A 16,005-nucleotide genomic window follows, 5' to 3' on the forward strand; every position below is an offset into this window, starting at 1 on the left:
AAAAATTTTGAGTCTACAACGTTTAGTTTAGGTGTGAGAGCCAAAATGAACTTTTTATTGCTTTAAATGCGTTTTCAGCCTGATTGTGCACTTTAGGTGAAAATGTCAAAATCTTCAAAATGAGCATAAGCACGATGAAATTAATGCTGGAATCATCTTCAGGATGCTAGAATACACTGAATATAGCAAAAATTTTGAGTCTACAACGTTTAGTTTAGGTGTGAGAGCCAAAATGAACTTTTTATTGCTTTAAACGCGTTTTCAGCCCCTGATTGTACACTTAAGGTGAAAATGTCAAAATCTTAAAAATGAGCATAAGCACAATGAAATTAATGCTGGAATCATCTTCAGGATGCTAAAATACACTAAATACAGCAAAAAAATTGAGTCTACAACGTTTAGTTTAGGTGTGAGAGCCAAAATGAACTTTTTATTGCTTTAAACGCGTTTTCAGCCCCTGATTGTACACTTAAGGTGAAAATGTCAAAATCTTCAAAATGAGCATAAGCACAATGAAATTAATGCTGGAATCATCTTCAGGATGCTAGAATACACTAAATACAGCAAAAATTTTGAGTCTACAACGTTTAGTTTAGGTGTGAGAGCCAAAATGAACTTTTTATTGCTTTCAACGCGTTTTCAGCCCCTGATTGTACACTTAAGGTGAAAATGTCAAAATCTTCAAAATGAGCATAAGCACAATGAAATTAATGCTGGAATCATCTTCAGGATGCTAGAATACACTAAATACAGCAAAAATTTTGAGTCTACAACGTTTATTTTAGGTGTGTGAGCCAAAATGAACTTTTTATTGCTTTAAATGCGTTTTCAGCCTGATTGTGCACTTTAGGTGAAAATGTCAAAATCTTCAAAATGAGCATAAGCACGATGAAATTAATGCTGGAATCATCTTCAGGATGCTAGAATACACTGAATACAGCAAAAATTTTGAGTCTACAACGTTTAGTTTAGGTGTGAGAGCCAAAATGAACTTTTTATTGCTTTAAACGCGTTTTCAGCCCCTGATTGTACACTTAAGGTGAAAATGTCAAAATCTTCAAAATGTGCATAAGCACAATGAAATTAATGCTGGAATCATCTTCAGGATGCTAGAATACACTAAATACAGCAAACATTTTGAGTCTACAACGTTTAGTTTAGGTGTGAGAGCCAAAATGAACTTTTTATTGCTTTAAATGCGTTTTCAGCCTGATTGTGCACTTTAGGTGAAAATGTCAAAATCTTAAAAATGAGCATAAGCACAATGAAATTAATGCTGGAATCATCTTCAGGATGCTAGAATACACTAAATACAGCAAAAATTTTGAGTCTACAACGTTTAGTTTAGGTGTGAGATCCAAAATGAACTTTTTATTGCTTTAAACGCGTTTTCAGCCCCTGATTGTACACTTAAGGTGAAAATGTCAAAATCTTCAAAATGAGCATAAGCACAATGAAATTAATGCTGGAATCATCTTCAGGATGCTAGAATACACTAAATACAGCAAAAATTTTGAGTCTACAACGTTTAGTTTAGGTGTGAGAGCCAAAATGAACTTTTTATTGCTTTAAACGCGTTTTCAGCCCCTGATTGTACACTTAAGGTGAAAATGTCAAAATCTTCAAAATGAGCATAAGCACAATGAAATTAATGCTGGAATCATCTTCAGGATGCTAGAATACACTAAATACAGCAAAAATTTTGAGTCTACAACGTTTAGTTTAGGTGTGAGAGCCAAAATGAACTTTTTAATGCTTTAAATGCGTTTTCAGCCTGATTGTGCACTTTAGGTGAAAATGTCAAAATCTTAAAAATGAGCATAAGCACAATGAAATTAATGCTGGAATCATCTTCAGGATGCTAGAATACACTAAATACAGCAAAAATTTTGAGTCTACAACGTTTAGTTTAGGTGTGAGAGCCAAAATGAACTTTTTATTGCTTTAAACGCGTTTTCAGCCCCTGATTGTACACTTAAGGTGAAAATGTCAAAATCTTCAAAATGAGCATAAGCACAATGAAATTAATGCTGGAATCATCTTCAGGATGCTAGAATACACTAAATACAGCAAAAATTTTGAGTCTACAACGTTTAGTTTAGGTGTGAGAGCCAAAATGAACTTTTTATTGCTTTAAATGCGTTTTCAGCCTGATTGTGCACTTTAGGTGAAAATGTCAAAATCTTCAAAATGAGCATAAGCACGATGAAATTAATGCTGGAATCATCTTCAGGATGCTAGAATACACTAAATACAGCAAAAATTTTGAGTCTACAACGTTTAGTTTAGGTGTGAGAGCCAAAATGAACTTTTTATTGCTTTAAACGCGTTTTCAGACCCTGATTGTACACTTAAGGTGAAAATGTCAAAATCTTCAAAATGAGCATAAGCACAATGAAATTAATGCTGGAATCATCTTCAGGATGCTAGAATACACTAAATACAGCAAAAATTTTGAGTCTACAACGTTTAGTTTAGGTGTGAGAGCCAAAATGAACTTTTTATTGCTTTAAATGCGTTTTCAGCCTGATTGTGCACTTTAGGTGAAAATGTCAAAATCTTAAAAATGAGCATAAGCACAATTAAATTAATGCTGGAATCATCTTCAGGATGCTAGAATACACTAAATACAGCAAAAATTTTGAGTCTACAACGTTTAGTTTAGGTGTGAGAGCCAAAATGAACTTTTTATTGCTTTAAATGCGTTTTCAGCCTGATTGTGCACTTTAGGTGAAAATGTCAAAATCTTAAAAATGAGCATAAGCACAATGAAATTAATGCTGGAATCATCTTCAGGATGCTAGAATACACTAAATACAGCAAAAATTTTGAGTCTACAACGTTTAGTTTAGGTGTGAGAGCCAAAATGAACTTTTTATTGCTTTAAACGCGTTTTCAGCCCCTGATTGTACACTTAAGGTGAAAATGTCAAAATCTTCAAAATGAGCATAAGCACAATGAAATTAATGCTGGAATCATCTTCAGGATGCTAGAATACACTAAATACAGCAAAAATTTTGAGTCTACAACGTTTAGTTTAGGTGTGAGAGCCAAAATGAACTTTTTATTGCTTTAAACGCGTTTTCAGCCCCTGATTGTACACTTAAGGTGAAAATGTCAAAATCTTCAAAATGAGCATAAGCACAATGAAATTAATGCTGGAATCATCTTCAGGATGCTAGAATACACTAAATACAGCAAAAATTTTGAGTCTACAACGTTTAGTTTAGGTGTGAGAGCCAAAATGAACTTTTTATTGCTTTAAATGCGTTTTCAGCCTGATTGTGCACTTTAGGTGAAAATGTCAAAATCTTAAAAATGAGCATAAGCACAATGAAATTAATGCTAGAATCATCTTCAGGATGCTAGAATACACTAAATACAGCAAAAATTTTGAGTCTACAACGTTTAGTTTAGGTGTGAGAGCCAAAATGAACTTTTTATTGCTTTAAATGCGTTTTCAGCCTGATTGTGCACTTTAGGTGAAAATGTCAAAATCTTAAAAATGAGCATAAGCACAATGAAATTAATGCTGGAATCATCTTCAGGATGCTAGAATACACTAAATACAGCAAAAATTTTGAGTCTACAACGTTTAGTTTAGGTGTGAGAGCCAAAATGAACTTTTTATTGCTTTAAACGCGTTTTCAGCCCCTGATTGTACACTTAAGGTGAAAATGTCAAAATCTTCAAAATGAGCATAAGCACAATGAAATTAATGCTGGAATCATCTTCAGGATGCTAGAATACACTAAATACAGCAAAAATTTTGAGTCTACAACGTTTAGTTTAGGTGTGAGAGCCAAAATGAACTTTTTATTGCTTTAAATGCGTTTTCAGCCTGATTGTGCACTTTAGGTGAAAATGTCAAAATCTTCAAAATGAGCATAAGCACGATGAAATTAATGCTGGAATCATCTTCAGGATGCTAGAATACACTGAATACAGCAAAAATTTTGAGTCTACAACGTTTAGTTTAGGTGTGAGAGCCAAAATGAACTTTTTATTGCTTTAAATGCGTTTTCAGCCTGATTGTGCACTTTAGGTGAAAATGTCAAAATCTTCAAAATGAGCATAAGCACGATGAAATTAATGCTGGAATCATCTTCAGGATGCTAGAATACACTGAATATAGCAAAAATTTTGAGTCTACAACGTTTAGTTTAGGTGTGAGAGCCAAAATGAACTTTTTATTGCTTTAAACGCGTTTTCAGCCCCTGATTGTACACTTAAGGTGAAAATGTCAAAATCTTAAAAATGAGCATAAGCACAATGAAATTAATGCTGGAATCATCTTCAGGATGCTAAAATACACTAAATACAGCAAAAAAATTGAGTCTACAACGTTTAGTTTAGGTGTGAGAGCCAAAATGAACTTTTTATTGCTTTAAACGCGTTTTCAGCCCCTGATTGTACACTTAAGGTGAAAATGTCAAAATCTTCAAAATGAGCATAAGCACAATGAAATTAATGCTGGAATCATCTTCAGGATGCTAGAATACACTAAATACAGCAAAAATTTTGAGTCTACAACGTTTAGTTTAGGTGTGAGAGCCAAAATGAACTTTTTATTGCTTTCAACGCGTTTTCAGCCCCTGATTGTACACTTAAGGTGAAAATGTCAAAATCTTCAAAATGAGCATAAGCACAATGAAATTAATGCTGGAATCATCTTCAGGATGCTAGAATACACTAAATACAGCAAAAAATTTGAGTCTACAACGTTTATTTTAGGTGTGTGAGCCAAAATGAACTTTTTATTGCTTTAAATGCGTTTTCAGCCTGATTGTGCACTTTAGGTGAAAATGTCAAAATCTTCAAAATGAGCATAAGCACGATGAAATTAATGCTGGAATCATCTTCAGGATGCTAGAATACACTGAATACAGCAAAAATTTTGAGTCTACAACGTTTAGTTTAGGTGTGAGAGCCAAAATGAACTTTTTATTGCTTTAAACGCGTTTTCAGCCCCTGATTGTGCACTTTAGGTGAAAATGTCAAAATCTTCAAAATGAGCATAAGCACAATGAAATTAATGCTAGAATCATCTTTAGGATGCTAGAATACACTAAATACAGCAAAAATTTTGAGTCTACAACGTTTAGTTTAGGTGTGAGAGCCAAAATGAACTTGTTATTGCTTTAAATGCGTTTTCAGCCTGATTGTGCACTTTAGGTGAAAATGTCAAAATCTTAAAAATGAGCATAAGCACAATGAAATTAATGCTGGAATCATCTTCAGGATGCTAGAATACACTAAATACAGCAAAAATTTTGAGTCTACAACGTTTAGTTTAGGTGTGAGAGCCAAAATGAACTTTTTATTGCTTTAAACGCGTTTTCAGCCCCTGATTGTACACTTAAGGTGAAAATGTCAAAATCTTCAAAATGAGCATAAGCACAATGAAATTAATGCTGGAATCATCTTCAGGATGCTAGAATACACAAAATACAGCAAAAATTTTGAGTCTTCAACGTTTAGTTTAGGTGTGAGAGCCAAAATGAACTTTTTATTGCTTTAAATGCGTTTTCAGCCTGATTGTGCACTTTAGGTGAAAATGTCAAAATCTTCAAAATGAGCATAAGCACGATGAAATTAATGCTGGAATCATCTTCAGGATGCTAGAATACACTAAATACAGCAAAAATTTTGAGTCTACAACGTTTAGTTTAGGTGTGAGAGCCAAAATGAACTTTTTATTGCTTTAAACGCGTTTTCAGACCCTGATTGTACACTTAAGGTGAAAATGTCAAAATCTTCAAAATGAGCATAAGCACAATGAAATTAATGCTGGAATCATCTTCAGGATGCTAGAATACACTAAATACAGCAAAAATTTTGAGTCTACAACGTTTAGTTTAGGTGTGAGAGCCAAAATGAACTTTTTATTGCTTTAAATGCGTTTTCAGCCTGATTGTGCACTTTAGGTGAAAATGTCAAAATCTTAAAAATGAGCATAAGCACAATTAAATTAATGCTGGAATCATCTTCAGGATGCTAGAATACACTAAATACAGCAAAAATTTTGAGTCTACAACGTTTATTTTAGGTGTGAGAGCCAAAATGAACTTTTTATTGCTTTAAACGCGTTTTCAGCCCCTGATTGTACACTTAAGGTGAAAATGTCAAAATCTTCAAAATGAGCATAAGCACAATGAAATTAATGCTGGAATCATCTTCAGGATGCTAGAATACACTAAATACAGCAAAAATTTTGAGTCTACAACGTTTAGTTTAGGTGTGAGAGCCAAAATGAACTTTTTATTGCTTTAAATGCGTTTTCAGCCTGATTGTGCACTTTAGGTGAAAATGTCAAAATCTTAAAAATGAGCATAAGCACAATAAAATTAATGCTGGAATCATCTTCAGGATGCTAGAATACACTAAATACAGCAAAAATTTTGAGTCTACAACGTTTAGTTTAGGTGTGAGAGCCAAAATGAACTTTTTATTGCTTTAAACGCGTTTTCAGCCCCTGATTGTACACTTAAGGTGAAAATGTCAAAATCTTCAAAATGAGCATAAGCACAATGAAATTAATGCTGGAATCATCTTCAGGATGCTAGAATACACTAAATACAGCAAAAATTTTGAGTCTACAACGTTTATTTTAGGTGTGTGAGCCAAAATGAACTTTTTATTGCTTTAAATGCGTTTTCAGCCTGATAGTGCACTTTAGGTGAAAATGTCAAAATCTTCAAAATGAGCATAAGCACGATGAAATTAATGCTGGAATCATCTTCAGGATGCTAGAATACACTGAATACAGCAAAAATTTTGAGTCTACAACGTTTAGTTTAGGTTTGAGAGCCAAAATGAACTTTTTATTGCTTTAAACGCGTTTTCAGCCCCTGATTGTACACTTAAGGTGAAAATGTCAAAATCTTCAAAATGAGCATAAGCACAATGAAATTAATGCTGGAATCATCTTCAGGATGCTAGAATACACTAAATACAGCAAAAATTTTGAGTCTACAACGTTTAGTTTAGGTGTGAGAGCCAAAATGAACTTTTTATTGCTTTAAATGCGTTTTCAGCCTGATTGTGCACTTTAGGTGAAAATGTCAAAATCTTAAAAATGAGCATAAGCACAATGAAATTAATGCTGGAATCATCTTCAGGATGCTAGAATACACTAAATACAGCAAAAATTTTGAGTCTACAACGTTTAGTTTAGGTGTGAGAGCCAAAATGAACTTTTTATTGCTTTAAACGCGTTTTCAGCCCCTGATTGTACACTTAAGGTGAAAATGTCAAAATCTTCAAAATGAGCATAAGCACAATGAAATTAATGCTGGAATCATCTTCAGGATGCTAGAATACACTAAATACAGCAAAAATTTTGAGTCTACAACGTTTAGTTTAGGTGTGAGAGCCAAAATGAACTTTTTATTGCTTTAAATGCGTTTTCAGCCTGATTGTGCACTTTAGGTGAAAATGTCAAAATCTTAAAAATGAGCATAAGCACAATTAAATTAATGCTGGAATCATCTTCAGGATGCTAGAATACACTAAATACAGCAAAAATTTTGAGTCTACAACGTTTATTTTAGGTGTGAGAGCCAAAATGAACTTTTTATTGCTTTAAACGCGTTTTCAGCCCCTGATTGTACACTTAAGGTGAAAATGTCAAAATCTTCAAAATGAGCATAAGCACAATGAAATTAATGCTGGAATCATCTTCAGGATGCTAGAATACACTAAATACAGCAAAAATTTTGAGTCTACAACGTTTAGTTTAGGTGTGAGAGCCAAAATGAACTTTTTATTGCTTTAAATGCGTTTTCAGCCTGATTGTGCACTTTAGGTGAAAATGTCAAAATCTTAAAAATGAGCATAAGCACAATGAAATTAATGCTGGAATCATCTTCAGGATGCTAGAATACACTAAATACAGCAAAAAATTTGAGTCTACAACGTTTAGTTTAGGTGTGAGAGCCAAAATGAACTTTTTATTGCTTTAAACGCGTTTTCAGCCCCTGATTGTACACTTAAGGTGAAAATGTCAAAATCTTCAAAATGAGCATAAGCACAATGAAATTAATGCTGGAATCATCTTCAGGATGCTAGAATACACTAAATACAGCAAAAATTTTGAGTCTACAACGTTTAGTTTAGGTGTGAGAGCCAAAATGAACTTTTTATTGCTTTAAATGCGTTTTCAGCCTGATTGTGCACTTTAGGTGAAAATGTCAAAATCTTAAAAATGAGCATAAGCACAATGAAATTAATGCTGGAATCATCTTCAGGATGCTAGAATACACTAAATACAGCAAAAATTTTGAGTCTACAACGTTTAGTTTAGGTGTGAGAGCCAAAATGAACTTTTTATTGCTTTAAACGCGTTTTCAGCCCCTGATTGTACACTTAAGGTGAAAATGTCAAAATCTTCAAAATGAGCATAAGCACAATGAAATTAATGCTGGAATCATCTTCAGGATGCTAGAATACACTAAATACAGCAAAAATTTTGAGTCTACAACGTTTATTTTAGGTGTGTGAGCCAAAATGAACTTTTTATTGCTTTAAATGCGTTTTCAGCCTGATTGTGCACTTTAGGTGAAAATGTCAAAATCTTCAAAATGAGCATAAGCACGATGAAATTAATGCTGGGATCATCTTCAGGATGCTAGAATACACTGAATACAGCAAAAATTTTGAGTCTACAACGTTTAGTTTAGGTGTGAGAGCCAAAATGAACTTTTTATTGCTTTAAACGCGTTTTCAGCCCCTGATTGTACACTTAAGGTGAAAATGTCAAAATCTTCAAAATGAGCATAAGCACAATGAAATTAATGCTGGAATCATCTTCAGGATGCTAGAATACACTAAATACAGCAAAAATTTTGAGTCTACAACGTTTAGTTTAGGTGTGAGAGCCAAAATGAACTTTTTATTGCTTTAAATGCGTTTTCAGCCTGATTGTGCACTTTAGGTGAAAATGTCAAAATCTTAAAAATGAGCATAAGCACAATGAAATTAATGCTGGAATCATCTTCAGGATGCTAGAATACACTAAATACAGCAAAAATTTTGAGTCTACAACGTTTAGTTTAGGTGTGAGAGCCAAAATGAACTTTTTATTGCTTTAAACGCGTTTTCAGCCCCTGATTGTACACTTAAGGTGAAAATGTCAAAATCTTCAAAATGAGCATAAGCACAATGAAATTAATGCTGGAATCATCTTCAGGATGCTAGAATACACTAAATACAGCAAAAATTTTGAGTCTACAACGTTTAGTTTAGGTGTGAGAGCCAAAATGAACTTTTTATTGCTTTAAATGCGTTTTCAGCCTGATTGTGCACTTTAGGTGAAAATGTCAAAATCTTAAAAATGAGCATAAGCACAATTAAATTAATGCTGGAATCATCTTCAGGATGCTAGAATACACTAAATACAGCAAAAATTTTGAGTCTACAACGTTTATTTTAGGTGTGAGAGCCAAAATGAACTTTTTATTGCTTTAAACGCGTTTTCAGCCCCTGATTGTACACTTAAGGTGAAAATGTCAAAATCTTCAAAATGAGCATAAGCACAATGAAATTAATGCTGGAATCATCTTCAGGATGCTAGAATACACTAAATACAGCAAAAATTTTGAGTCTACAACGTTTAGTTTAGGTGTGAGAGCCAAAATGAACTTTTTATTGCTTTAAATGCGTTTTCAGCCTGATTGTGCACTTTAGGTGAAAATGTCAAAATCTTAAAAATGAGCATAAGCACAATGAAATTAATGCTGGAATCATCTTCAGGATGCTAGAATACACTAAATACAGCAAAAAATTTGAGTCTACAACGTTTAGTTTAGGTGTGAGAGCCAAAATGAACTTTTTATTGCTTTAAACGCGTTTTCAGCCCCTGATTGTACACTTAAGGTGAAAATGTCAAAATCTTCAAAATGAGCATAAGCACAATGAAATTAATGCTGGAATCATCTTCAGGATGCTAGAATACACTAAATACAGCAAAAATTTTGAGTCTACAACGTTTAGTTTAGGTGTGAGAGCCAAAATGAACTTTTTATTGCTTTAAATGCGTTTTCAGCCTGATTGTGCACTTTAGGTGAAAATGTCAAAATCTTAAAAATGAGCATAAGCACAATGAAATTAATGCTGGAATCATCTTCAGGATGCTAGAATACACTAAATACAGCAAAAATTTTGAGTCTACAACGTTTAGTTTAGGTGTGAGAGCCAAAATGAACTTTTTATTGCTTTAAACGCGTTTTCAGCCCCTGATTGTACACTTAAGGTGAAAATGTCAAAATCTTCAAAATGAGCATAAGCACAATGAAATTAATGCTGGAATCATCTTCAGGATGCTAGAATACACTAAATACAGCAAAAATTTTGAGTCTACAACGTTTATTTTAGGTGTGTGAGCCAAAATGAACTTTTTATTGCTTTAAATGCGTTTTCAGCCTGATTGTGCACTTTAGGTGAAAATGTCAAAATCTTCAAAATGAGCATAAGCACGATGAAATTAATGCTGGGATCATCTTCAGGATGCTAGAATACACTGAATACAGCAAAAATTTTGAGTCTACAACGTTTAGTTTAGGTGTGAGAGCCAAAATGAACTTTTTATTGCTTTAAACGCGTTTTCAGCCCCTGATTGTACACTTAAGGTGAAAATGTCAAAATCTTCAAAATGAGCATAAGCACAATGAAATTAATGCTGGAATCATCTTCAGGATGCTAGAATACACTAAATACAGCAAAAATTTTGAGTCTACAACGTTTAGTTTAGGTGTGAGAGCCAAAATGAACTTTTTATTGCTTTAAATGCGTTTTCAGCCTGATTGTGCACTTTAGGTGAAAATGTCAAAATCTTAAAAATGAGCATAAGCACAATGAAATTAATGCTGGAATCATCTTCAGGATGCTAGAATACACTAAATACAGCAAAAATTTTGAGTCTACAACGTTTAGTTTAGGTGTGAGAGCCAAAATGAACTTTTTATTGCTTTAAACGCGTTTTCAGCCCCTGATTGTACACTTAAGGTGAAAATGTCAAAATCTTCAAAATGAGCATAAGCACAATGAAATTAATGCTGGAATCATCTTCAGGATGCTAGAATACACTATATACAGCAAAAATTTTGAGTCTACAACGTTTAGTTTAGGTGTGAGAGCCAAAATGAACTTTTTATTGCTTTAAATGCGTTTTCAGCCTGATTGTGCACTTTAGGTGAAAATGTCAAAATCTTAAAAATGAGCATAAGCACAATGAAATTAATGCTGGAATCATCTTCAGGATGCTAGAATACACTAAATACAGCAAAAATTTTGAGTCTACAACGTTTAGTTTAGGTGTGAGAGCCAAAATGAACTTTTTATTGCTTTAAACGCGTTTTCAGCCCCTGATTGTACACTTAAGGTGAAAATGTCAAAATCTTCAAAATGAGCATAAGCACAATGAAATTAATGCTGGAATCATCTTCAGGATGCTAGAATACACTAAATACAGCAAAAATTTTGAGTCTACAACGTTTATTTTAGGTGTGTGAGCCAAAATGAACTTTTTATTGCTTTAAATGCGTTTTCAGCCTGATTGTGCACTTTAGGTGAAAATGTCAAAATCTTCAAAATGAGCATAAGCACGATGAAATTAATGCTGGGATCATCTTCAGGATGCTAGAATACACTGAATACAGCAAAAATTTTGAGTCTACAACGTTTAGTTTAGGTGTGAGAGCCAAAATGAACTTTTTATTGCTTTAAACGCGTTTTCAGCCCCTGATTGTACACTTAAGGTGAAAATGTCAAAATCTTCAAAATGAGCATAAGCACAATGAAATTAATGCTGGAATCATCTTCAGGATGCTAGAATACACTAAATACAGCAAAAATTTTGAGTCTACAACGTTTAGTTTAGGTGTGAGAGCCAAAATGAACTTTTTATTGCTTTAAATGCGTTTTCAGCCTGATTGTGCACTTTAGGTGAAAATGTCAAAATCTTAAAAATGAGCATAAGCACAATGAAATTAATGCTGGAATCATCTTCAGGATGCTAGAATACACTAAATACAGCAAAAATTTTGAGTCTACAACGTTTAGTTTAGGTGTGAGAGCCAAAATGAACTTTTTATTGCTTTAAACGCGTTTTCAGCCCCTGATTGTACACTTAAGGTGAAAATGTCAAAATCTTCAAAATGAGCATAAGCACAATGAAATTAATGCTGGAATCATCATCAGGATGCTAGAATACACTAAATACAGCAAAAATTTTGAGTCTACAACGTTTATTTTAGGTGTGTGAGCCAAAATGAACTTTTTATTGCTTTAAATGCGTTTTCAGCCTGATTGTGCACTTTAGGTGAAAATGTCAAAATCTTCAAAATGAGCATAAGCACGATGAAATTAATGCTGGGATCATCTTCAGGATGCTAGAATACACTGAATACAGCAAAAATTTTGAGTCTACAACGTTTAGTTTAGGTGTGAGAGCCAAAATGAACTTTTTATTGCTTTAAACGCGTTTTCAGCCCCTGATTGTACACTTAAGGTGAAAATGTCAAAATCTTCAAAATGAGCATAAGCACAATGAAATTAATGCTGGAATCATCTTCAGGATGCTAGAATACACTAAATACAGCAAAAATTTTGAGTCTACAACGTTTAGTTTAGGTGTGAGAGCCAAAATGAACTTTTTATTGCTTTAAATGCGTTTTCAGCCTGATTGTGCACTTTAGGTGAAAATGTCAAAATCTTAAAAATGAGCATAAGCACAATGAAATTAATGCTGGAATCATCTTCAGGATGCTAGAATACACTAAATACAGCAAAAATTTTGAGTCTACAACGTTTAGTTTAGGTGTGAGAGCCAAAATGAACTTTTTATTGCTTTAAACGCGTTTTCAGCCCCTGATTGTACACTTAAGGTGAAAATGTCAAAATCTTCAAAATGAGCATAAGCACAATGAAATTAATGCTGGAATCATCTTCAGGATGCTAGAATACACTAAATACAGCAAAAAATTTGAGTCTACAACGTTTAGTTTAGGTGTGATAGCCAAAATGAACTTTTTATTGCTTTAAATGCGTTTTCAGCCTGATTGTGCACTTTAGGTGAAAATGTCAAAATCTTAAAAATGAGCATAAGCACAATTAAATTATTGCTGGAATCATCTTCAGGATGCTAGAATACACTAAATACAGCAAAAATTTTGAGTCTACAACGTTTATTTTAGGTGTGAGAGCCAAAATGAACTTTTTATTGCTTTAAACGCGTTTTCAGCCCCTGATTGTACACTTAAGGTGAAAATGTAAAAATCTTCAAAATGAGCATAAGCACAATGAAATTAATGCTGGAATCATCTTCAGGATGCTAGAATACACTAAATACAGCAAAAATTTTGAGTCTACAACGTTTAGTTTAGGTGTGAGAGCCAAAATGAACTTTTTATTGCTTTAAATGCGTTTTCAGCCTGATTGTGCACTTTAGGTGAAAATGTCAAAATCTTAAAAATGAGCATAAGCACAATAAAATTAATGCTGGAATCATCTTCAGGATGCTAGAATACACTAAATACAGCAAAAATTTTGAGTCTACAACGTTTATTTTAGGTGTGTGAGCCAAAATGAACTTTTTATTGCTTTAAATGCGTTTTCAGCCTGATTGTGCACTTTAGGTGAAAATGTCAAAATCTTCAAAATGAGCATAAGCACGATGAAATTAATGCTGGGATCATCTTCAGGATGCTAGAATACACTGAATACAGCAAAAATTTTGAGTCTACAACGTTTAGTTTAGGTGTGAGAGCCAAAATGAACTTTTTATTGCTTTAAACGCGTTTTCAGCCCCTGATTGTACACTTAAGGTGAAAATGTCAAAATCTTCAAAATGAGCATAAGCACAATGAAATTAATGCTGGAATCATCTTCAGGATGCTAGAATACACTAAATACAGCAAAAATTTTGAGTCTACAACGTTTAGTTTAGGTGTGAGAGCCAAAATGAACTTTTTATTGCTTTAAATGCGTTTTCAGCCTGATTGTGCACTTTAGGTGAAAATGTCAAAAGCTTAAAAATGAGCATAAGCACAATGAAATTAATGCTGGAATCATCTTCAGGATGCTAGAATACACTAAATACAGCAAAAATTTTGAGTCTACAACGTTTAGTTTAGGTGTGAGAGCCAAAATGAACTTTTTATTGCTTTAAACGCGTTTTCAGCCCCTGATTGTACACTTAAGGTGAAAATGTCAAAATCTTCAAAATGAGCATAAGCACAATGAAATTAATGCTGGAATCATCATCAGGATGCTAGAATACACTAAATACAGCAAAAATTTTGAGTCTACAACGTTTATTTTAGGTGTGTGAGCCAAAATGAACTTTTTATTGCTTTAAATGCGTTTTCAGCCTGATTGTGCACTTTAGGTGAAAATGTCAAAATCTTCAAAATGAGCATAAGCACGATGAAATTAATGCTGGGATCATCTTCAGGATGCTAGAATACACTGAATACAGCAAAAATTTTGAGTCTACAACGTTTAGTTTAGGTGTGAGAGCCAAAATGAACTTTTTATTGCTTTAAACGCGTTTTCAGCCCCTGATTGTACACTTAAGGTGAAAATGTCAAAATCTTCAAAATGAGCATAAGCACAATGAAATTAATGCTGGAATCATCTTCAGGATGCTAGAATACACTAAATACAGCAAAAATTTTGAGTCTACAACGTTTAGTTTAGGTGTGAGAGCCAAAATGAACTTTTTATTGCTTTAAATGCGTTTTCAGCCTGATTGTGCACTTTAGGTGAAAATGTCAAAATCTTAAAAATGAGCATAAGCACAATGAAATTAATGCTGGAATCATCTTCAGGATGCTAGAATACACTAAATACAGCAAAAATTTTGAGTCTACAACGTTTAGTTTAGGTGTGAGAGCCAAAATGAACTTTTTATTGCTTTAAACGCGTTTTCAGCCCCTGATTGTACACTTAAGGTGAAAATGTCAAAATCTTCAAAATGAGCATAAGCACAATGAAATTAATGCTGGAATCATCTTCAGGATGCTAGAATACACTAAATACAGCAAAAATTTTGAGTCTACAACGTTTAGTTTAGGTGTGATAGCCAAAATGAACTTTTTATTGCTTTAAATGCGTTTTCAGCCTGATTGTGCACTTTAGGTGAAAATGTCAAAATCTTAAAAATGAGCATAAGCACAATTAAATTATTGCTGGAATCATCTTCAGGATGCTAGAATACACTAAATACAGCAAAAATTTTGAGTCTACAACGTTTATTTTAGGTGTGAGAGCCAAAATGAACTTTTTATTGCTTTAAACGCGTTTTCAGCCCCTGATTGTACACTTAAGGTGAAAATGTAAAAATCTTCAAAATGAGCATAAGCACAATGAAATTAATGCTGGAATCATCTTCAGGATGCTAGAATACACTAAATACAGCAAAAATTTTGAGTCTACAACGTTTAGTTTAGGTGTGAGAGCCAAAATGAACTTTTTATTGCTTTAAATGCGTTTTCAGCCTGATTGTGCACTTTAGGTGAAAATGTCAAAATCTTAAAAATGAGCATAAGCACAATAAAATTAATGCTGGAATCATCTTCAGGATGCTAGAATACACTAAATACAGCAAAAATTTTGAGTATACAACGTTTAGTTTAGGTGTGAGAGCCAAAATGAACTTTTTATTGCTTTAAACGCGTTTTCAGCCCCTGATTGTACACTTTAGGTGAAAATGTCAAAATCTTAAAAATGAGCATAAGCACAATTAAATTAATGCTGGAATCATCTTCAGGATGCTAGAATACACTAAATACAGCAAAAATTTTGAGTCTACAACGTTTAGTTTAGGTGTGAGAGCCAAAATGAACTTTTTATTGCTTTAAACGCGTTTTCAGCCCCTGATTGTACACTTAAGGTGAAAATGTCAAAATCTTCAAAATGAGCATAAGCACAATGAAATTAATGCTGGAATCATCTTCAGGATGCTAGAATACACTAAATACAGCAAAAATTTTGAGTCTACAACGT

This window comes from Vanacampus margaritifer, chromosome 8 (genome assembly GCF_051991255.1).
Source record: "Vanacampus margaritifer isolate UIUO_Vmar chromosome 8, RoL_Vmar_1.0, whole genome shotgun sequence".
NCBI lineage: Eukaryota > Metazoa > Chordata > Actinopteri > Syngnathiformes > Syngnathidae > Vanacampus > Vanacampus margaritifer.